Genomic DNA, 25,514 nt, shown 5'->3' with positions numbered 1-25,514 from the left:
GCGATACCAGATGTTTATTGTTTTTTTTTATGTCTTATGGCGTTTGCACAATAAAATACGTTTTGTAAACAATCATTCACTTTTTGTGTTACCTTATTCTAAGAGCCATAACGGTTTTATTTTTCCATCAATAAAGCCGTGCGAGGACTTATTTTTTGCGTAACGAACTGTAGTTTCGATCAGGACCATTTTTAGGTACATGTGACTTTTTGATCTCTTTTTATTCAATTTTTTGGGAGGTGAAGTGACCAAAGAATTGAGATTCTGGGACGGTTTATTATTATTTTCTTTTACGGCGTTCACCGTGCGGGATAAATAACAAAATAATTTTGTAGTTCAGGCCGTTACGGACGCGGCGATACCAATTATGTATAGTTTATTTATATATTTTTATTAATAATAAAGGACTGATAAGGGAAAAGGGGGGATTTTTACTTTTATTACTTTTAAAACTTTTATTTTCTTATTTTTACACATCTTTTTTTAACTTTTTTTTAACTTTATTACTTTGTCCCATTAGGGGACTTGAGGGCAGGAGGCACTGATCGCTATTCTAATACACTGCACTACATGCGTAGTGCAGTGTATTAGAACTGTCAGCTACTCACTGACAGCAAGCATAGTGGGTCCTGACTTCGTCAGGACCCACTAGGCTTCCGTCGATGGCAGAGCCGGACGCCATTGTTAGGTGTCCGGTTGCCATAGTCACCATCGTCAGCCGCTATCGCGTAGCAGGCTGGCGATTGTAGCTTAACCCCTAAAAAGCCGTGATCACTATTGAACACGGCTTTTAAGGGGTTAATCAGCGGGGACACAGCGATCGGTCCCCGCTGTAGGAGCTGTGACAGCTGCTGTACGAGACAGCAGCTGTCACAGCTCCTGCATGTGTCGGGAGGACGGCCGAAATGGGCGTTATCCCCGCGACGTAATAATCCGTCGCTGAGCGCTAACGATATAGTTAGCGCGACGGATTATTACGTCGCTGAGCGCGAAGGGGTTAAAAGCCACATGATATCTCAAAAGCCGGTGTAGGTAAGAAATCGTATGTACCAATAACAGTAGTTGAACACAATCAAAAATCAAAATACAAAAACCTAAATTGTATAGACATAAATTTCATATAGTACAAAATAGAAAATGTGCTCGAGACCACGTTCACCTGTCTGAGGAGCGAAAGGTCCTAGCATGTTTAATAAAGTTCTCTAGGGTAGATATATGGGAAAGAATAGAATTAATACACTTCTCCCTCTGCTTCTTTAATCTAGAACTATGAAAATTCTCTGAAGGACAGCCATATGGGATTCTCATATGATGTTATCAGAGACATTGAATAATTATTCATTAGTATATTTGCGGTGGATATGGGATAGTTCCCACCTGGTTAAATTCTGAACCCTGAGTTTTGGGAAGTCAGCTAGAACTTCTTTGGTTCGAAACTCTTAAATATACATCCCAGGAATTTTTTTACTTTGTTTTAAAGTGATGAATTCAAGTTTTGGATTTTACTGGATCGAGTGCTAGACATTATCGTCTTCCCCATATGGTGTCCCCTGTAGATAGTGTCCCTTTTATCGTCCCTTGTAGCGAGTGCCCACTGTAGCATCTCCTGTAGATAGGGCCCCCTGTAGCATTCCCTGCAGATAGTGCCCCCCTATAGAAAGGGCTCCTGTAGATATCATCCCCTGTAGATAGTGCCACCCGTAACGTTCCCTGTAGATAGTACCCTCTGTAGATAGGGCCCCTGATGTAGATAGGGCCCCCTGTAGCGTCCCCTGTAGATAATGCCGCCTGTAGCGTCCCCTGCATATAGTGCCCCCTGTAGTGTCCCCTGTAGATAGGGCTCCCTGCAGCGTTCCCTGTAGATAGTGCCCCTGTAGCTTTCCCTGTAGATAGTTCCCCCTGTAGCGTCCCCTGTAGATAGAGTCCCCTGTAGCATCCCCTGTATCGTTTCCTGTAGATAGTGCCCCTGTTGCGTTCCGTGTAGATGAGGCCCCCTATATAGTCCCCTGTATCTAGGGCCCCCTATATAGTCCCCTGTAGCTAGGGTCCCCTATATGGTCCCCTATAGCTAGTGCCCCTTGGTGGTTCTGGTGCTGTATTTATATACTGAGCTTTGTTCTGGTGCTGTATTTATGTAGTGAGCTTTGTTCTGGTGCTGTATATATGTACTGAGCTTTGTTCTGGTGCTGTATATATGTAATGAGCTTTGTTCTGGTGCTGTATATATGTACTGAGCTCGGTTCTGGTACTGTATTTATGTACTGAGCTTGGATCTGGTGCTGTATATGTGTACTGAGCTTTGTTCTGGTGCTTTATATATGTACTGGGCTTGGTTCGGGAAATGTATTCTGTCAGTTGTGTTGTGAAATGAAACAACTATGTCCTTCATGCTTTGATGTTTTGCAAGGAAGTGGAACACAATAAACATACGAGATGAGACATAGATTTGTTTATTGGACACTGCTGCAATCTGTAGCGCTGGCGGGTCTCACTCACCCCAGCAGCCGCCAGCCTCCCTGTCCTCTGCTCCGGGACTCCAGCACGCTCTGCTCTCTCCACCGCCCTATGCCCGTAGGTTGTGCGCGCGCTCGTCCCCTTTCTTAAAGGGCCAGTCAGCGCACCAGGAATATTGATCCCAACCACTCCCAGCACATCCTGTGAACTCTGCCCACTTCCTTAGTGCTTGAGCAATGTTGTGTCTAACCCTGTGTTATTCTGCAAAGATTCCATAGCTTGTTCCTGTATCCCGTGTCCGTGCCAAGTCCAGTGTCTGTGACGAATTTAGTATCAGTGTCCGGTGTCTGTGTCAAGTCCAGTGTCCATGACGACTTTAGAATTCGTGTCCGTGCCAAGTCCAGTGTCCATGACAACTTCAGTATCCGTGTGCGGAATCCGTGTAAAGTCCAGTGTCCGTGACGACTTCAGTATCCGTGTCCGGTGTCCGTGCCAAGTCCAGTGTCTGTGACGACTTCAGTATCCGTGTCCATGCCAGCTTCCGATAGTCCGGCACAAGCCACCCTCCGATTTTCCAGCACAAGCCAGCTTCTTATTATCCGGCACAAGCCAGCTTCTGATGAACCCGCACAAATCAGCTATCCAGGTACTCTCCCTCCACTGTCCCAGAGTCCGGCACCTGCTATTCCAGGCACTGTCGAGTAAGCCAAAATTTGCCCATTAGGTTTGGATACTGATGTAGGGGGCCCCACTAGGGTCTAATATACCGTAATATATATTAAGTAATTTACTACTATACAGATAGGGTCTGATATGACCAGGGCTGACATGACTTCTGTAGAATCTGATATAATCAGCCCCTACAGAAGTCATATCAGCCCCTACAGAAGCCATATCAGGCCCTACAGAAGTCATAGGCGCTTACTGATATGACCTTTTAGGAATGTTTGACTTCTGTAGGGGCTGATATAAACTTTGTAGGGGCTGATCATATGAGCTTTGCGGGGCAAAAAGGGTGTATTTTTACTGTCAAGGGGCATTATTACTTTCTAGAGGGCACAAAGGGGGAATTATTACTTTATTGGGTGTGCAAAAGTGAGCATTATTACTATGTATGGGCACAAAAGGGTAAATATTACTGTGTGGGAGCACAAAGGTGGGGAACACTAAGAGCAGCACCATTACGGTTTGTGGCCTAAATGAGGTACTGTTTCCCAGTGGGGTATAAAATATGACACTTTTACTGTCTGGTGCATTATTATTTTATATAACATATTTAGAGGTCTAGTCTCAGGTTTGAATTGATTTAGGCAGTCTGGTCTGGGGTCTGTATTTATTTCTATTACTAGGCAGGAGAGGCTGCAGAAGCTTAAAGCCATAGACGTCTTGGTAGGAAACTACAGTTGTCAGGAAAAGTTGCCATATCGGTGTGGACAAGAGAAGACGTCACCTGTGAGTCACCTCTCCTGACATGTCTGTTATAGTAAATTATTGTATTCCACATGAGATGATAATTCTGGAGCATATTAAAACTCTTTGTTGTGCCGTTCCTTTGTTATTTCTCCTGCAAATGTATGAATAGATTCCGGCCTACCTGGAGACTTTTTGTAATACAACTAAACGATTTCAACTATAGAGCTAAGCGGCAGTACAAAGCAATATATCTAGTTGCATGAAATCCTGTGGCCTGCAGCTGTCACTCGATAGTTAAAATCAATCAGTAGAACTACAAAAAGTCTATGATGTATTTCTACACAGTCTGACACTGTCAGCGATGATTAGACACTGTCACAGTGTATAGGGACATAGCCCTTTGACATGGAGAATGCTAACAGTCAGTTGTCAATTTGTTCATACACTTTCAGGAGTATTAACAGAGGAGTAAAGGCACAACGCAGAGTTCTACGAAAAGATGCTTCATAGGGAATACATGTATTTTCTTAAACAAGTCCAGAGAGCTGATAGGTCGGCTTTAATTATGTATTCTTCTTGTGACCGAGTCTGATCAGTATTGTATTCTCTTGTATGGTCTGCAGCGTGATAAAACTCTGCTGACCTCCTGAGTAGACCTGATATGTGAGCGCTATATGGTCATTGTCCCTGACCGAAAAAGCGGCGGTCGGGGTCCTTAAAGCCCACGCCATAGACTATTTACGACGCGGGTTTTAGTATGACGCCCGAGTGATCGGGCAGCTGAATGTCGGGACCCTGAGGAGAAGACAGAAGCAGCTTTCGCTGCTCCTATCTTCTCTGATCTCTTCTACACAGCTCTCAATGAGCGCTGTGTATATGAGTAGAGGTGGCAGCACTGCCTCTATTGGTCCGAGTGATCATGTGACTGGTCACATGATTGCCAAGTGCTGTTAGCGGCAGGCTGCTGCTGGGTCTTACTACACCCAGCACAGCCCTATTAGTGACAATAGTCACTATGAGAGGGCTGATTTCCACTGTAACTGGAAATTAAAGTCCCCCAAAGGTCTTTTGCGACAGACCATAATAATAAAAAAATAAAAGTAAAATAAAGTGCAATTTTTTTAATAATAAATACACATAAAATACCCCCCCAAAAAAAACTTTCCCCCTGCCAATCATTGTCGTAACGTTAGCCCTGTCCCAATTACCCTAATATAGACATGTAATATATTAAAATTTACTGTATACATGGACGATCACAAATAAACGGTCTATTTTAGGGAAAAACTATTTTGTTACCTGAAAAATAATTGCTAAAAAGTAAAAAAGCTTATTTTTTTACTATTGTTTTCAAACTTTAAGCCTAAAAATTCTAAAATAGCAAAAAGGGTATATATAAAAATGATTAAAAAATAAAACATCGCAAAAATCACGGCGCTAGCCCAACAAAAGAAAAGTTATAAACGTTTAACTAACGCGTGCTAAAAATAGATAAGCGGTGTCTGGTCCCGAAGGCTCAAAATAGCGCGGTCCTGAAGCAAACCTATCTGCAGAGCGCGGCTATTTATCCACAATATTGGTGAAGGGTAGTGTATTATATGTGGGGTTCGTGTGCCGGGGCTGCTTTTTAGTCTCAGTCCTGCCCTGAATTAGAGGAAGTAGAAAAACTTCAACCTGTAATTTAATAAGACGCTTCAGACATAATCAGTTCATCTTTGACAGATCACACAACTGCGTGAGTGAACTGATCAACTCCTCAAAGTTCCTTTTAAACTCAGGAAGCGCCCAGAGCAGCTCCAGATATACCCGATGGTAACAACAATCAGCAAATATATGAGACTTGTCAACTTGAGCCGAACGTCAGAGCATACGCTGCTCATTGGAGTCTGCAAAAAGTTTGGGAAATTAAAGGAAAACTCTACTTTCTCTTTAATGTTACAACATTTACAATTTATATCTTCACATAATGTTAGCTTTAGTTTTACGTTTTGTAGGGATTTTGTCTTATACTCCAGTCACATTCAAAGCTGCATTCCCAATTTTGTTTTTTTTTGTTACGAGAGAAGTGCATTGTAGTCTGTGGATAGTTTCACAGCATTGACCGATTAGGTCACATGACTGTCTGTCAATTGTAAATAAACCGCTTTCTGTTTCCAGTTGGTAACCAGCAAAACATGAATGCAGCTCTGGATGTAACTGGAGTATAGCACATGAAGTAACTCAAGATCATTAAAATTACTTAAAAAATGTAGATTTATGTAGATTTAAGGATGATGATTCTACGATGGTAGAGCGATGAGATGTTTTTATCACTCTCACTTTCTGGGGGCCTATTGTCTGTATGAATTTGAAAAGAAAATCAATAAAAACATTTGGCAGAGTCACATCATAACACGGAGAAAGCAAACAAGTTTAATTTAATGAGATGACTACAGCCAAGTCACCGTTGCCAATGTTTTAGAATGATTTCCAGGGACAATTTGCTGTCAAGACGACCCATTTACTGCTGGCTCCACACACTGCAGCACTGCCAGAGACGTTGGCCCAATGTGCCAGGTGCACGGTCCCAAGATGAACCCTTTGTCTCAATGCCCCATCTAGTTGGGCATTTAAAGTGGTTGTCCCAGAATCTACAATTATCACCTACGTTCTAAAGTTCCCACATCTCAGCGACCTTGGTCCAACAACGCAGAAATACAAACAGACTGGAAACGCCGTTTATCATCAGACATAATGGATTGTACTGGTCACATGATCAGGTTGGGACGTTGCCATGTAGTGACAGGATTACTACTGACGGAGAAGATGTGCTGGACTGTGGACAGGAAAGTGACGAAACACAGGGTTATGGGGGCCCAGACTGTAGCTGGAAATGGCATTAGAGCACCGAATATGTCTAGCAATGTTCTATGGGCACTGGCTGTAATTTGCAATGTTATGAGGGCACTGACTATGTCCAGCAATGATATGAGGGCACTATGTTTAGCAATGTTATGAAGGCGCTGACGGTGTCCAGCAATGATATGAGGGCACTTTGTCTAGCAATGTTATGAGGGCACTGACTATGTCTAACAATGTTATGAAGGCACTGACTATGTCCAGCAATGGTATGAGGGCACTATGTCTAATAATGGTATGAGGGCACTATGTCTAGCAATGTTATGAGGGCACTTTTTTCTAGCAATGTTATGAGGTCACTGACTGTCTAGCAATGTTATGAGGGCGCTGACTATGTCTAGCAATGTTATGAGGGAACTATGTCTAGCAATGTTATGAGGGCACTGACTATGTCTAGCAATGTTATGAGGGCACTAAGTCTAGCAATGTTACGAGGGCACTGACTATGTCTAGCAATGTTATGAGGGCACTCACTGACAATGTCATGCAATGCTCTGAGGGCACTGACTATGTCTAGCAATGTTTTGAGGGCACTATGTCTAGCAATGTTATGAGGGCACTGACTATGTCTAGCAATGTTATTAGGGCACACTTTGACAATTGAGCAGTCAGAGTTAAGGTGCTTTTGCCAGTGATGAGGTGAAGTTACTATGTAGGTTTGGAAGCTTCGAAGGAAGGCATGTTGGAAGTCTGTATTACAACTATTTGCCCCCTGCATGGGATCATCACTTCCTTCTATCCTTCATAGAACCGCCATTTACATATTTCTTTACTTTAAACTGAGGTTAAAAAATTGTCTTCCCCAGAAAAGAATTGCTGGGCTGCATTGGGTTAAAAGCTTTCATGAGGACTCGGGAGGCAGGCCTCATAAGGTCGCCGCCTACGCGGATGACTTGCTCTTCTTTCTTACGGCACCGAGGATTTCCTTGCCCAACCTAATGGCGGAGCTGAGCAGATACTCGAGATTATCCAACTTCAAGATCAACTACCAGAAGTCAGAGGCCCTCAACATCTCGTTGCCGCAGACTCTGGTTGCGGACCTGTCTGAGTCCTTTTCTTTTAAGTGGGCTAGGGACTCACTTAAATACCTGGGGATCCACCTTCCTAGTGAACTGTCTCGCCTTTATGCGGTGAACTTTCCTCCACTCCTTGAACGGGTAAAGGCTGACCTGGATTCCTGGACGTCGGGCACCTTTACCTGGTTTGGTAGGTGCGCAATATTCAAAATGAATATTCTACCACGGATTCTGTATCATTTTCAGGTCCTACCGATACATATCCCCCGCCCGTTCTTTCAATCCCTGCTGTCTCTGTTGCACAAATTTATCTGGGCAGGGAAACCTGCGCGTATTGCCCGATCCATGCTTTTTCGTGTAAAGTGCGAGGGGGCATTGGTCTTCCGGACTTTGTCTCCTATCATCTTGCCTCTCACTAGACACGAATTTTAGACTGGTTCCGACATAGCGTGATTAAAGAATGGGTGTCAATGGAACAGGCTTTCATGAAAGTCCCTATACAGGCCCTACCTTGGTTGGGTAGACATGTTCCCCTGGTAGCTCGGACGCACCCGACTATCGGACCCACCTTGGCAGTTGCGGCGCGGATTTTTCCTCGGGCAGAGATCTCACCGTCCCCCTCCCTGCTGTTCCCGATCTTGGGCAATCCAGCCTTTCCACCGGGAATGGACTGTGGCCCTTTCCAGCTTTGGTTGAGGGCAGGTAAGGGTCAGGCCGTACACTTTTTGCAGGACGAGATGTGGATGAATAACGCTCAGCTACGGTCTTTGTCGGACCCGGTCTCTGTCACGGCGCGGCAGGTTACCCAGTTGCGACATTTTCTGGTGTTATTAGAACATCCAGCGGCACACTCGCGGGGTAGCTCCCCGTTTGAGCTCCTATGTACAGGCACGGGCACGACTCGGCATTAGTTGTCCAGACTTTATACTCTCTTGATCTCACCCTCCAATCTGCCGCCACCACCTTACCTGCTAGGTTGGGAAGGAGACCTGGGCTTGACTTTAACTTCTGAACAAAAGGATCGCCTGTTCACCATGACGCATAAGTCTTCTATGGCCAGTAGATTCCAGGAGGCTGGGTTCAAGATTCTGTCTCGTTGGTAAAGGGTGCCTTTCAGATTGCACGCAATGATCCCAGCCGTCTCGCCACTATGCTGGAGATGTGGTGACCATGTGGGTACAATCATGCATATTTTTTGGGACTGCCCGCTCCTGACTGATTTCTGGTCAGAGGTGTGGCACATTTCCTCGAAATGTACAGATTTCCCCCTTCCACGATTACCGGGCCTTTTCCTGCTCCATCTGTGTGTGGTACCCCTGTCTACGTATAGACGCTCGGTGGTTCGCCATTTGGTGAATGCGGCAAGGGCGTGTGTCCCTGCACTTTGGAGACAAACCTGTCCCCCGTCAGTGGGCATGTGGTTCAGTAAGATTCAGGAGATTATGAGAATGGAGGACCTCACGGCATCAATGAAAGGATCCCATGCTTCCTTCATCAGAACATGGCGTGATTGGATCAGATTTCAAACCACTGCAGAATATAAGACCGTCATGGCCTCTTGATTTCTCACCTAGGTTCAGTATGTCAGGTTAGTTTTTCTCCTTTCCTCCCTTCCCTTAGTGTCTCTGCTTTTCTTTCTTTCCTTTACTGTTTTTCTGTTCGCCTACGGAATACTATGCACGGCTGCAGGTTCAGGGTGCATATCGGAGATTCTTTCCTTCTAGATTTGAGCGATGTTCTATTGTTCTTGTGATCCTATGCTCTTATGTATTACAGGTAGTTGACCTGTGGTCAGTTGATTGTATTGCACTGGCTTACTCCAATTGTGTTGTGTATAATTTGGGTTACAAAAATGAAAATAAAAGAATTTATAAAAAAAAAAAAAAAAAGCTTTCCTGAGACCATGTCGAGATTAAGAAGACCCCCACCGCCTGGCCTAACTGTGATTTTAATCTTGGGTTGCAGGTGAGATTGCAGCTTCGAGGGGCCGGGAAATCACTGCGGTGCCAGTGTAACGTTGTGATTTTTACAGCCCTGACAGATAATGTTCAGGGAGCGAGTGCGGCTGAGAATTGCGCGCAGAACGCCGAGTGTAATAAGAGGAGCAGCAAAATAAAGAGACAGCAGTTACTGTGAATGCTGGTATAATGACATTTTTTCTGAGATGCTGAAAACTCAAATTGCAGGTAATCTACAATAGCCGGGATCTTCTCACGGACAAAAGACGAAATGTCAAATGATGCTCGTCTAGAGGGTCCAGCTGCGGCAGTGTTTACAATGTCTGGGGCCGCCTGACTCTACAAATAAGGAGTTAAACCCCGCTATCACATAGAGAAATAAACACCCAACACTGTTATATGGAAAAAAAATATTTACAACAAAAACGTCCGTAATAAACGCAGCGAAAATCGCGAGTGGCTTAAAAAATGTCTGAAAATCAGGAGCTGTTTTCCCTTGAAAACAGCTCTGTATTTTCAGACGTTTTTGAGTTTGCGTGTGAACAGAGCCTTACAAGACATCAGCTGTGTGAGCAGAATAGGTTTTCAGCTTCTGAGTGCAAACAAAGTAACATCGTTTTAATTAGCAGCAAGCAGAGATCTTAAATATGGTGAGTAATTAGAAGACACTTGAGGAGATGAATACTGTTGGCGCATTTTGCTAGACACTTTTCTCTTCTTTTTGCCACCTCGTCTGCCAAACGTTACATCAATATTTTGCTGCAAAAGAATGGAACGCGCAATTAATAAATTTTTTGTGCATTGTTACGACTCCTCTCAGCCGCGTTTTAAAACTGTCAAATGAGGTGTAAAAAGTGTCTAAACGCATAATGAATTTGGCGCACAACATGTACACCGTTTTTTTTGCCAAATTTGAACCAGAATTCTGGAGTATTTTGCATTTGCAATCTCCTCCAAAGTCTATTAGAAAGGGGCAGAAGTTTTCCTCCTACAATGACGAAGCTTTATTTAGAGGCAGAGTGGACGACACAACAGGCTGCGTTTCTGTGAACAGCGCTTTAACTAGCGATATAGCCGCCTCCGCTCTGTATGGGAGACTTTAAGACTTTATCGGTCCCATTGCTCTGTGCTGCGTGACGTGTGGGGGTTTTATCTCGGATATTTCCATTTTCCCAGGTATAAAACAGCTTGGCACATCCCGCCTCATAAACGGCTGAATGGTTTCAGGGCCTTGTGTGCTCCGGCGAGATCATAAACCACAACTCGACATAAAGTATTTACGACCATCAATGCGGTTTGTTTATGTACGACCTGACGTTTGCTTTCCTGGCGACGCCGCTAGATCACAGCGACCATCATCGCTCACATGAATACTCAGCTTAATTTTTTCACGCCCCTACCCCCTCGTAACACGGTAAGGTGATCCGGTCTGACGTAAAAACCGCCTCTGACCTCCGGCAAGTGGCACCCAAACGAATCCCATAAAAAGCCTTTTTAGTTTCACAGGAGAAAAAAAAATAAGGAAAAAAAAAATCAGCCAATGAATTCTCCTTTTTATGATTTGATAGAGCTACACTAAAAAGGAAAAACCTTAGTGGTTCTCTGGGGGCTATTAACCAGGAATAATTTATCCTAGAAATTTGTTATGTTAGAATTACCAATTAGGTGTAATTATAACTTACTGCGGCTCGAGCTGCTCTACAGCCGAAGAATTTGGATCGCATTAAAATCAAATTAGCATATATTAGGCCGGCCCGGGCTTCCGTACTAGCCGAGCGTCAGATCAGAGAGATTCCGGGGCCCAGCGGTGCGGGCATGGTGAGTTACCCCTCACCTGTATCCCCAGTCATCGTGAGTCCTCATTAATGCCGAGTCTCTGGCACTGTGGGTATAGTCGTCGGCGCGGCTCTATAATAGGGGCCCCTCTATGGACTGAATAGCCGACATATAAAAGGAGGAAAATATTGCTAGAGCCAGGGGAAGGGAAAGCAATTTGTGGACAAGGATAGCGTTGCTCAATTAATAGAAAGATCCCTGCGTGCTCCTGTAATTGATGGCCCTAAACCTGCAGTAAGACCCTGAGATTCCGCCGCATCATTATATACCAGCAGTTACCAATCACATTTTCCTTTATATATATAATGGTGAGAGACTTCTGAGGTTCCTGCAGTGCTGGCCCTATTAACAGATTGTTCATCTCTCTCATAAACAGGGATCAGTATAAAACAACTTCCGAGCAATAACAGAGTAGAGACCCTCACCTCAGCACCCCCATTACATATAGTCACCCATAATGGCCGTAGTTACAACTTCCCAAATTTCTCACTCTCCTAAATTACAAATCTGACTATTGATGTAGCAATAATCCCCTGCCCCTGTATTGCTAGGCTAAATAGTCACGCAGAGTCTAGAAAGCTGGGTGACCGCCCCTACAGGCGCTGCCATGGTGGCCATATTGCTAGACATCCAACTATTCCAGAAACTGTTAAAAGCTGAATTCAATCATTATAATAACTTGAGAGAAGACACAAAAACTTCCATTTAATTGGGATTCTCTTTAGTCTGGAGTAATGCAGGGGGGGGGGGGCACTGGTATCTCAAGGGGATGGATCTGGGGTCTCTCTGCCCTGCAGAGCTCATTATAGGGTTTTAGGTGTTTACTTTCGTAGATGACAAGACTAAGATTAATGTATCCGGCGAGTTTCCTTACGTGATGATATTGTGGATTCATAATTGGACACATCTGTAGAGTATGATATGTAACATTGAAGCTCCGTGTCCTAGATTCAGTCTACCTATCCCTTGTGGAGCAAATACTGAAACAGACAAAGCACCAGGGGGCCGAACGAAGTACAAAGAGGGTCCCCCAGCACTGAGGCGTCTGTCCGAGGAGCTGTGAGAGTTGGGGAGCTGCACAGGTGACAATCCAGAGACTTATTATATAGCAAATCTGCTACAATGTGACGTGTCCTATATCTTTACAACATGAGCTTGATAAATCTCTGCAATCAGAACATCCAGATTATTATTATAACACAATGTCCCAGACAGTGATCATCCTCTCCATAGAAAACAGAGAATAGCAGGTTGTAACAGCAAAAGCCATGTGCAAAAAGTTTGCTGCAATACAACTATCTGCCACTAGGGGAATCACCTACCAGGATTTCATTAGTGAATGCTGACATAGCAGAGGTGGCGTCCAAGCAAAACATATGACGGGGCAGTGTCATGATGAGATGAGGAGAATGGAGACAAGTGGGAGGTCACAGACAGTGAGGTAGTGGGTAGTCCCCCACAGCACAGAGTACTTCAGGAGAGGAGTGTCCACTGACAGTTAAGGCCCATTTACACAAGGCAATTATCGGGGGAACAGAACGCACATCGCCAGCTGACCGTATCTCTTATGCGGGAGTAAAAATCATTGTTGTCAGCAGTACATCTCCTCATCTAAAGGATCTGCTACCGCCAATGACGCAAACTGTATAAGGACTTGTTTGTCTCCATATAGTAAAAAAATAGTTTCATGTAAATGGAGATAAAAGAGCGCCGATCCGCCACTGCGTTAGCAGGTGCAATTATGACTTCTTATGAGAGTCTTACCAACCTGTTATATAGGTTTAAACCCCCGTGTCATGCGCCGCTCTCATTGAAAACTATAGCTAGTGCCTGGAAAAGGGCACACGTCTTACTGAAGGACGTAACAGGTCCATCTCACTCTCCTAGGACTCCATTGTGGAACAATCCATGGTTATCTCACCTAATGGCATTACCGGGGGCGGGGATGTGGGCTGGGATAGGAATTCGGTTCTTATGTCAATTGTACTCTGCAGAGAGTGGCTTTATGTCCTTTTCTGAGCTTGAGGAGAGGTTTGGGGTGGCGAGAAGGTTTTTTTTTTTCACTATCTCCAATTACACCATGCCTGCGTAGCCTAGTTTGGTTCTACTACACCTTCCTTGGAGTTTTCCAGAGTGGAGGACTTGCTTGGTACCTCGGACCTTCCCAAGACTCTCACTCACACGTATTCCTTGTTGTTGTCTACTATAAAACGGCCTTTTGACAGGGCATTTGCGGGGTGGAGGAGGGATATTCCTGATTTGGCTGAAGAGGAGTGGAGGGAGGTGGAGCTTTTGTTCCTTGACTCCGTTGTCAGTGCACGGGATTTCCTGATACAGTCGAGATTTATACACCGGATATATTATACCCCGGTTAGACTTCTGCGTATTGGGGCATGCGGGTCGGATAGCTGTTTTAGGCGTCAATCTGCTGTTGGCACATATCTCCATTGTATATGGTTGTGTACGAGGGTTTCGCCATTTTGGTCTGCGGTAGTGGAGTTCCTTCATGATAACTTTGACTTTCCTCGGCTCCTCGACCCCAGAGTGTGCCTTTTGGGCATAATGAATGAGAATGTACATGGCCATTACGATAAAATATTTTTTCGATTAGTTTTATTTTGTGCTAGGAAGGTTCTGATTATGGCATGGAAGGCCACGACCTGTCCGTGTCTGGAGCATTGGGTCCAATTAGTAAATAAATATATACCTATGAACCAAAAACTGTATCTTAACAGGCGCTGCCCTGACAAGTTTGGGAAGATTTGGTCTAGATGGTTAGAGGCCTCGGACACTGCTGTTTAATGTTTGTTTGCCCTTCTGGATGGAATGGTAGCGATGCGGGATGACTGGAGCACTTGGGTGAATGGTGTGCGCGTGTGTGTTCTTTTAGTTGTTCTTAGGCATCTACTGTGGTCACCTCTTCTGCTACTTGTTGGCAGCAAAGTATATCCTGTCTTGTGATACTCCTTTATTTGTGCACTGCCTTCTCTGTACTTTGAATGTCTTGTAACGACGGTGCCTTGTTGTTCCAACCAGTTTACGGGTTGGTACTTATGTTGTATTTACTTGCACTTTGAAAATGAATAGATAAAACGTTTAAAAAAAAAAACGCTGATCCATGTTGTATCGTTGATCAGCGCTTATTTAAGGCCCTATTACACCGGCCAGTGCAACGAGGGCCGATCAATGAGATCATCGATTGGCGCTCGTTTGCTCCTGTCACACGGAGCTATGGATGGGGACGAGCGGTCGTTACTCCGAACGCCCGTCCCTATACATTATTATCATGTCGGCAGCGCGGCTCCCTGTTTACACACCAAGATGTGCCGCCGACAATCAGAATATTTCACTTTTTTAAAACGATACCACCAGCAGATGATCCAGTGTTTGCTCGTTCATCTGCTGATCGCTGCCCTGTTTACACATGACAATTATTGGCAACGAGCGTTCTATGAATTAATTATCTGCCCCATAATCGCCCAGTGTAAAACCCCCTTTACTAGCAGAAATTTACCAGTGTAAAAAGACCCTTAGGTAGTGGAAAATCATGGCCATGATTAAGAACGCTGTCTGCGTTTGAAACGCGTAGGCTTGGGTACATACCCCTATTACTCCTGCCTTGAGACTGCGTCTCCTCTCCAATTTTTAAATGATTTTGCAAATAAAAGTGGGAACCATCCTTCCCTTTTAAACTACTATAAGCAGTGGATCATCCTTTCCTTTTTTTCTGCATCATACACCGCGGGCCGTCGCGGGGATCCGAGCGATACATCTGGAGACGCAGAACCGGTGAGCTGGAGGTTTCCTCCCTTTCTTATTACCCAGTAGCACAAAGTATTTCAGGAGAGTAGTGTGCTGGTGGGGGCACTGAGCTGCATGTGACAGGGGCAGTATCGTGACTCTGCCACATCCACTCCCTGATTGAAGACGTTATGGTGATATGAGCGGGAAGATTTATTTATTTTCTGTATTTTTTTACTTTTCAATCAAATCCCGGCGTCTAACTTCTTCTTATTGACATAACAAGTTGCATTTGGTTCAGTGCGAGGCGGCCGGTCAGCACCCTGGGGATTTATAGATTTTATTAAATGTTAAAATGTTTTCACAATGGGAGACATGTAAAACTGCCGCTGTGTTAAGTCTAAAATAAACCAGGGGGAGGGATCGATGAATATAAAATAAAGTTTTATTATTTAACCATTTTATGACTAATGGGAAAACAACGGCACAGAGTTTTTGTAATTTACATTCCCGTCTGTTGCCAGTGAGAGACATAGTGTTTGCTTTCTGGGGTATTTCCGCCTCCTCCCAAAACCTAAAAACACCATTCGTTGGGCCCCATGCACACGGCCGTGCCCGTAATCACAGCCCACTACGGAAAGGTGTACGCGGCCCAATAGAACCAAATGGGTCCGTAGGACTTCACTAGTGACTACCTGCCTCCTCCATACCAGTTCTGCAGGTACAACCTCCAGCAGTTCTCAAGCTTGAGGATCCTGCATACAGCAGCCCAGATCTCAGCTGCCTGCAGCCCTGTGAATATAACTCGGGGTGGGAATAGGGGATGGGAATAAACTGCGCTTAAACCTGAATATTAGGAGGCTAAATATATGGCCACGGTTAGATAAGACAGACTGACAGCAGACCCCGGACTAACTCACAGCCAATGCAAATGAAAAGCCCCTCTCGCATTAAAGCCATTACTCCCTGTTATCAGCCTCAGGAGTCTGGAGAAAGGGGCCACATTCGTGTTGGACAGAACATCTTATAAAAGCTGAGGTTTCCAGGACGGGGTTAATAGATGAGTAGTCTGGAAAATGGAGAATGTGAGAGAGAGGGAAGGCGATTTGCTTGGCAGAAAAGGAACACTCTAGCTGTAGGAGTGGAGAATTAATTTGTAATGGAAAATTCAACTACAGAGCGTGACTTTATGCTTTGGCCTTCAGAAGTCAGAGAGAATCCACGAGCTGTAGATGCCGCAGAAAGCAGAAAACGTACGAGGAACAATTCCAGCCGATGTGTGAGATGTAGGGGACACGGTAATAAGGACCGATCGAGAGATGCTCACACAGCTGGTTGGTTGTTACATTGGACCAGTGTGCAGGAAAGGAGTGAGAATTGTGCTGCTGCTGCTGCTGTGTTTAGCTCATAATATTGCCTGGACTAAAACACTGTAACTCTTACTGCACAAACAGGACTAAAAGTCTTCTTACGCAGCCCGACATGGGCCGTCTAAACGAGCGCCGATCAACGAGACAGCTCACTGATCGGCGCTCGTCTGCTCCTGTCACGTCTGCTCCGTTACTACAATCGCTCGTCCCCATACATTTCTATCATGTCGGCAGCGCGTCTCCCTATTTACACAGCGTAAACGACGCAATCAGCCGATGAACGAGCGTTTACACTGGGCAAGTTTTCAGCATCCGATATAAATCAGAAATCTTAGAAACAGTGAGAAATGAAACCAATGCATTTGCAGAACATTTCATTACACAATGACTACATTTTATATGTTCAGAAGAGTGGACGTCACAAGCCCTTTTTTTTTCATTGTAAAAGGAAATATTCACTTAAGTGTTTATCCATATTCCCTGCTTGATCAGTGGCTGCACAGAGTGTTCTCTGGTGATTTGCATTCTGGGAAGTGTTATCTTTACAACAAATACTGAAGATTCAACTAACTGTATTTGTCTTATTTGGGGCGTTACACAGGACTGCAGGTAACATCTATTCCAATATCTGTACTCAGAGAGTTATCCCTGTGTGTTATCTGTGGTGTTACATAGGACTGCAGGTAACCTCTATTCCAATATCTGTACCCAGAGAGTTATCACTGTGTTATCTGTGGTGTTACATAGGACTGCAGGTAACATCTACTATGTTAGGCCGGATTCACACAAGCGTGTTCAGTCTGTGACGCTGGGTGTCACTGCCTCGCTGCGGGAAAACTGTGCCGCACTGTAATCATGCTTTCAGTATGGGACTGTAGTTTGGCGGAGAGGCAGGGACACCTAGCGTCATATATAACTATGACGCTAGGAGCCCGGCTCCCTGCAGTGTGTTCGGTCCGGGAAATGCGGCCGACATACAGACCGTATATCATAGACCAAACACGCTCGTGTGAATCCGGCCTTATCTGAACTCAGAAAGTTCTCATGGTGACAAACTCTACCCTGCTACATCTGTATATTGAGGCATTACATGACGTTCTTTATGCAGGAGCCGCACCGTGGTGGCAACAGAACTCAGTATTGTAATGTTGGTGTAAAGTAATGTTCACATGACTACGTTTAGGAGAGCTCCCAATGCACATGCTAAACGTGTATCAGTTTTGGGTTCTTTTTAACATTGGGGCCTATGGGGTACGGATGCCGCCATATGGCAACCATTGCAGACATAAGTTTAATGTAGACTCCATGAGCTTTTCCCGGCGTATACGCTAAACGGAGACCATAAACGTGATGCGAGCAGGCCTAAACTGTGTATTATCCTTCTTAGAGGAGCAGCCTGTGTTTCTGCCGGATTCTCCCTCCGCTGTCATCTAATTGCCCTAGTCAGTCATTATGATTATGTTTAGCGGCGATCACAGGTGACACGTCGAGCGCGCTGCATCTACGGCTAAGCACCATTTCACTTGGGAAAACTGCTCAATCCGGAGACTGATGGATTGTAGGAGCTCTGGAATTTTATTGAAAGACAAATCAATTGAGCCTCAACTGCTGCAATTAGTGTCAGTCCGGCTCATCCCGGAGATTCTTGATGCCGGATAATGTTTCTCTTCACTTTCTTTCCTCCCTCGTCGTATGTTAATAAACCCGTCATTGTTTCAGGACGTTTTGCACAAGTTGCAGACGGCGGCCGAGGGAGATGAGGAAATCTACAACATCTGTATGTGTTACGCCAAGCGTCGTGTAAATCCCTCGGGTAACGCTGCCATTCTTATTTATTTATTTTTTTGGTCATTATTCAAGCAGAACAAAAGCCATCGTGGGGTAAACACCATCATTTACAGATCACAATCGCAGTATGAATCAGAGGCTGACGGCAGGAGCAGGCCGGAGGTGCTGAGCGCAGCAGTCAGAGGAGGACTCCGTTCTGTCCTCGCACTGAGCATATGCTCCTCAATAATGCAGAACGTCCTCATAATGTCAGAGTATTGTCTATGCAATTTCTCGGAAATCAAACGCCGTCCATCTGTGCGCTATTGTCTATTCATATATCTCTCCCTCCAGGATGGCAGACGTCAGTGGCGCAGCTCCTGGGTGGCACTAAACATTTCTTCGGGTCACTGAAATCTCTGGCTGACGTTCTTATTTTTTGGGGGTTTTTAACTTATCTGCTTCCAAATATAAAATCCCAATGTGATGTCTAAAACTTCTCAACAATGTTTCCCAGGATACATCTAAAATACATTCAAAATTCTACTGTTGCGTCAAGTCTTATACTCCAGTCACATTTAGAGCTGCATAGAAAGAAAACATCTGACTGCTTCTTAGATCTCGTCTCCCAGTATCTGCCTGCTGATTCAGAGCCTGGACAGAATATGCTCCTCTAAATTACATTCTAAGAGATATAATCTTTACAAAAGTCAAATTATGATATGACTGTGGTCACTGATATACCCCTTGAAGAGATAAAATTAAATGTCTTTAACGGGGTAGTCCAGGATAAGAAAAGCATGGCTACTTTCTCAAAAGAACGAAAAAAAACACAGTGCCACATTTATCCACAGGTCGTGCGTAGTATTGCAGCTCAGCCCAATTCACTACTATGTAGCTGAGCTGCAATACCAGACACAACCCATGGACAGGTGTGGTGCTGTTTCTGGAAGAAATCAGCCATGTTTTTCTAATCCAAGACAACCCGTTTAAGTTCTAGTGGTAACGTCCATCGATCCCTAGTTCTCCCCATAATCCCTTTATAGCCATAGAAAGCCCCGCTCAATGTGACGGAGTGTGGGACAAAGTGCTGCAAGGACTCTCATAGCACATTAGCTCTGGGTTGGAGGTTTATTCTGGAAAAAGTTCCTCAAGGTCCAATAATATGGAAATAATACAGAATTTGGAAACGGGGAAGTCGCTCGAATACAAACGGTGCGAAACATATAGATTCCTGTGTGCAGAGGACATTTTAGAGAGTAGAGTCTTTAAATGTCAACATCCTTATCCCTGTGAAATAATTCATACATACAGGGAACATGAGGACTTCATGGCTGCAAACCAAATATTCTACCCAGCGCCAAATCGTATCCTGATCCTTATTTGCATATTCAAATTAGGTGGGAGGGGAGCAAACGATACAATCTTATCTGTGACTTCAGCCCCAGCACAAGAGATAACTGCGAGTTCTGAACATCAAAGAGGCTAAAAACAAATCATATAAAATACCCGTAGAACGGAGTAAAATCCCGGAGTTACGCAGCCTTCCGCCATGGACGCACAGCACTTAAAGGGATTTTCTTTTGGCTTCTTGGAAAACAGAATAAACATCTTCCCGGCTGTCAGTACAGTCTGCGGAGATCTGAGCGCAGTCCAAGTTATAAAGAAATGGGGTCTTTTAGGGGTTTCTGGTTTTGTGTAAATAAACTATAATCACTGTATAATGAAAAGTTCTGCAACTTTCTAATATACTTTTTTTTCTATTTCTCACCATTTTCAAGATCTATACTTGCTGTCAGTAAACTCTTGTTTACATCCACAGATCCTTTACTGACCTAATACTTCTCATAGCTGAGGGTTCGTTACAGTTGTGTCTAATTTAGACTATCCTCTGTAAACCCAACATCAACATTCTTGACAATAGGCTGACGCATTTTACCTGCACTGATACATTGTAGCAAACTTTCGTGACAAAAGATAAATTTGTGTTCCTAAGGGCACTGTAATGGGTAGCATGATTTCTGTGCCCTTGGGTAGCCATGTACCAGTATGCCCCCCCCCCCGCCATAAAACCACCACAAATAACTTGTTGTGTTCACACTACACGCTCTACATACTGTGACGTAACAACTACATCTAATGTCATTACATCAAGAGGATTCTTATTAAATGGCAAGGCTTATTATATAATAGGGGACATTTGGTTGGGTGATGGCCAGGGCTAGCTGGGAAATGTTATGAGATGTCAGTGGGTGGTGAACACAATGACGAGAAAGCCGCCCCCCCCCCCCCAGTAATTCTGCATAAGGGACCTTGTAACTTAGTGATGCTGTAATGAAAGGTCAATCCCTGAAAGTCACAGATCATGAAGACAGAGCTGCTAATAATGACACTATTGATTATGTGCTGTACTGTATGACATAAAACAGCAAATGGAAGAGAACAACTACTTTTCATATTTATTACCTAGAGAATAAGTCATACAGAGCCAGTTCTGCTCTATCCACTGTGTATAACGAGTCCCATTATTATGATCAGCAGCTAATATCCATAGTAACTGCCGCGGGCAGCACGGACAGCAGTGGACGGGCGGGGAGTGATCTATAAGTTGCTGGTCGGTGGTCTCGGGTATCTGGCGCCTCGCTGACTGCAGAACATCCCACATTTGCTGGAGGGTGCGTGGCGGGGGATCCATAGAGCGAACAAGACGATCGAGGTCCCGCAGATGCTCAATTGGGTTCAAGTCTGGAGAATTAGGAGGACGGGGACGTACTTGGAGGTCTTGGTCGGGCTCTTCCTGTCGGACATTTCTAGCAGTGTGACGTGCCGCATTGTCTGGAAGATTCCTCTGCCCCAGGGAAGACAATCAGCATGTAGGGGGGGACGGGACGTTATCTGCAACGATGGATTCATACCCAAATCGCTTCAGAGCCGTCCACATGGATCAGTGGCCCAGAGAATGTCATGAAATAATCCCCCGACCATAACACCGCCACCGGCTCGTGTTCTTCCAGCAATGGTTGCCGGGTGTTTGTTCTCTGATGTTTCTCTCCTGACACGACAACGTCCATCTGTTCCATGAAGCAGAAAACGTGACTCGTCGGAGAAGACGACCCTTTACTAATCATCGGTGGTCCAATTCTGATCCTGCCATGCAAAATGAAGCCTTTTTTCCCGCTGTCCCTTTGTTACATAGGAGCGGTGACCGTCCGTCAGCTTCAGAGCCCCATACGCAGTCGGGTTCGCTGATCTGTTGTATTTGACGCACGTCTGGTCGCCCCATGTTTGATTTTCACTGTGAGCTGCTCCACTGTAACGGGTCGTTCACCCCTCGCGCACCTTCGTAGCCGACGTTCACCTCCCACATCAACGGCGCGTGGTGCTCCAGTTTCCACGTTATTCCCAATGGCGCCATTTGTCCGCTCACGATACACCGTCACCACAGCAGCACGCGAACAGTTCACAAACTGCGCTGTGTGAGAAATACCGACACCCTGGCCCGAAAGCCGATAATCATCCCTTATAGCAACGCTGATAAATCATCTCTTTTACCCAGGACAACAACGAGTGATATGTGATCAGACCGCCTATAGCACCCCTTGTATAACCACTAAGCCCACTTCACTTCATGGGCTACGCGCTGCCAACGTTTAAAGTAAGAGATGGTCATAATAATGGGACTCGACCGTGTATATATATTTATTTATATTTACCTAATACACCTCCCAGCACTGGGGACCGGTGATGGTAAATACCAAATATATCAAATACAAGCAGAAACACAAATCCCAGTCCCAAACGTTTGCTAAAATGTATCAAGTCATTGAGCTTGTGGCCGTCCAAGAACACCAGGATGCAACGTCTGTAACCCCCATCACTATATGGGAGGATTTACACGAGCGTGTGCGTTTTGCGCGCGCAAAAAACGCAGTGTTTTGCGCGAGCAAAAGGCACTTAACAGCTCCGTGTGTCATCACCATATGATGCGCGGCTGCGTGATTATCATTATGACACTCTGTTTGGATGTTTGTAGCATGTGGTGCTTTTCTGTTTTCATTCATAGTTTTTACTACTGTTGCACGAATCACGCGCGTCACACGGAAGTGCTTCCGTGTGCTGAGCGTGATTTTCACGCACCCATTGACTTCAATGGGTGCGTGATGCGCGAGAAACGCAGAAATATAGGACATGTCGTGAGTTTTACGCAGCGGACACCCGCTGCGTCAAAATCACGGACTGTCTGCACAGCCCCATAGACTAATATAGGTCCGTGCGAGGCGCGTGAGAATCACGCGCGTTGCACGGACGTGTATCACGTTCGTGTAAATCCGCCCTATCATTGTAATCTGTTCCTCCTTCTGCTTCAAATGTCCTCTAAATGCAATTTCTCACCCTGAAGATGGATCGGATATAAATGTTCAGGTCCTAAATCTTTCATGATAAACTTCTGCCAATCAGACAATCACTTTCCTTATAGAATCTGGGCAACTAAAAAAAACAACCCCTAAGAGCCCAAAAAAATAGAACATTTTTATTGGCTTAACTTTATTAAAAACTCGCACATTCTGGATTTGGAATGAAGCGGAGATGCGGATGATTTATAGCTTTGGGCTTGTAAGAAAGTTCCACAAAGTTCCAAAACAAAGACGCCGCAGAGTAACATACACGAGCCGCCACCGCCGCTCCCTATAAAAGTCCTAATAAGCTGAACAATTGCTTTCTGGAAGAAGGTGCCTCTTTTAAATCAGGTTAAATGCTTAAAAATTGGATGCTGCTCCCATTGAAACGATTCAGCTGTAAAAAAGATGGAAAGTAAAGTCGTAAAGGGAGAGCATAAAAATTAATTGTAAAATAGTGACATCAAAAACGCAATTCTTCACGGCTGCTGCATCTGGGGGGAGGAATGGGAAATGTCTCTGGCATGCAAGAGGTTAATGGACGCTTCACTATAAACACGATACATGGTTTAGATTGCTAGCTCATAGGACATGAGTAGAGGGAGGATTCTTTACTGTAATACTATGCTTCAATATTGGGTTGAATCTGTGACTGGGCCATGTTACAAGGGCATTTAGGTCCAGAGGGAGCACAAGGGATGGGGTAGACAGGAGGAGGGGGCATCCATGTTCCTTGTGCGGAATTAGATATGCGCTGCCCCTCGCCTGCTTTGGAGCTGCAGGCGTCATCTGAACATGATTAAACAACCATTATGCCCACTCACTAAGAAAATTGAGATTTACAGACTTCCGACTCTCCATTTAAATGCAAATGAAAAGTTTTAGCCTGGAACCATGATAAAAAAGAAAGCATTAAAGACACAGGAGTGCTGTAAAGGTCGCTGGGCCACTGGTGTGATCGTCGCGCCCGGCTGTCAAGCCGTCTCATGTTCATACAGCGATCACACATTACCGCGGCGCCCTGGGCTCGCCTCCTCGGGAGTGGGGGAGTTAGTGAGCCGGACGGTGCCGGAATAATCCTGGGAACACACCAAGGTCAATGCATGCTGCTGTGAGCAAGATGTAAGGGGTTAAAGGGATCCGAGCTGTAGCTGGACCGAAGGTAAAGGTTAAATGGTGTCAGAATAGAATACAAATATTGAACTGTAACCCAGTGATACATCTTGTAACAAAGTAACAACCGACATGAGGAAACATTAACTAAAATCCAGAAGAATGCGGCAACGCAGTGACCGGACCCGCTGGGAGATAAGCGGCACCAAAGGTGCCTGACAACCACCTATCTCACTCCATTGTAATACCAGGCATACTTGGCGAGTCTGTCTTATGTACATGGCTGGCTTAAAGTGAGTTTCTGTGAAAATAAAGCTTAATCATTTGTACAGTGAAAAGTTCTGGATCTTTCTAAGAGACCTTGTGTTTCCAAGATCTCTACAGAATTCCAGAGGCTGAAAACCTGCTAGCAAAAGATACATTAAAAATCCATCTGCTGTGTAAGCAGGACAAGGTCATGATGTGTTTTTTACTCCGGATGTAATAACAAATATTTCCATTCCCTGACAGCATGCTAAGATCTTTCAAATGGTTCGGAATTTAAACACAAAGTATATTAGAAAGTTGCAGAACTTTTTATTATATGATTGAGCTTGATTTACATAAATGCAGTAAACCCCCTTGAGCCCCCAAATAATGTGGTAAATACAAGACAAATCGACTTGTCACTGTGAGGCAGAAATGTGCTCGAAGCACTGTCACTTTCCTCCCTGCACAGCAGGGGGCGACACCGAGCACAGTGGTTGCTGAAGTAGCAGGCCCAACCAGCGGTGGCCCAAACGCCCCTCTCACACATAAGAAGACACCAGTATAATAAATGTCACAAGGGAAGTGAGGGTCTCTGTTACAGATTTTGTATTTGGGCTCAGGGCACGGGAGAAAGCGCCACCCTAGAAAAAAAGAACATAAAATCTGGGCTGAGGCATGATGGGAGGATCTTTCCAATTCAAATGAAGGTATTCAGCAGAATATATTTATAACATGACTTTACTATGAGTAATTCTTGCACCAGTGAAGTATCATTAATGGCTGGAGTTCCCCTTTACTGCACGTAAAGTATTAAATATTCTGTATTTTTATTGGTTGAACATTCTGGAGCGCCCCCTCAGGCTGAGCTGTGATTGGAGGACTGTGTAATGTGGATGTCTCGGGTACTTTGTCTCTTTACCCATCGCTGCTCCCTGTGGCCTCTTTTATTCTACACATTTTCTGCTGTTATTTTCACAATGTGTTTGATGAAACGTTAAATCCCTGTCCCTCATTGGCAGGTGTCAGCTATTTCCAAGTTATTGCAGAGGCTACAAAAAATGATATGTCGCCCGAACAATTAAGAGCGTAATCATCTATCCCATCAAAGAATTACGCTGAAAATCCAGGATTCTGCAGAACGCCCGGCGCAGTCTTCATTCCTTCAGACAAGGACGTTTTTATGGTCGGCGCTGCTGAAGGTATAATTCATTTTTCTTTAATTAACAGGTTTAAAATCGCTAAAAAAAAAAAAAGAACGTTCCAAGTGCGAGATCGGAATGTAAATTTCTACGTTTCTTGAGG

At 44.7% G+C, this 25,514-nt stretch overlaps 1 long non-coding RNA gene across 8 annotated transcripts in view; it reads right to left on the bottom strand.

The window, feature by feature from the left end:
- The window catches only part of LOC142662344 (uncharacterized), a 528,950-nt gene that overhangs the window by 100,181 nt on the left and 403,255 nt on the right, over positions 1 to 25,514 (bottom strand). Inside the window, exon 7 of one of the 8 annotated variants that reach the window (XR_012850908.1) lies at positions 2,462 to 3,148. The exons of the other annotated variants lie outside the window; for them this stretch is intronic. This is a non-coding gene — a long non-coding RNA (uncharacterized LOC142662344). Of the gene's footprint in view, positions 1 to 2,461; positions 3,149 to 25,514 lie in introns of those variants that run through there. 8 annotated transcript variants of the gene reach the window in all.

Source organism: Rhinoderma darwinii, chromosome 10 (assembly GCF_050947455.1).
Source record: "Rhinoderma darwinii isolate aRhiDar2 chromosome 10, aRhiDar2.hap1, whole genome shotgun sequence".
Classification (NCBI taxonomy): Eukaryota; Metazoa; Chordata; class Amphibia; order Anura; family Rhinodermatidae; genus Rhinoderma; species Rhinoderma darwinii.
Note: the sequence above shows the minus strand (reverse complement) of the source record. Positions and strands in the feature narration are given on the sequence as shown.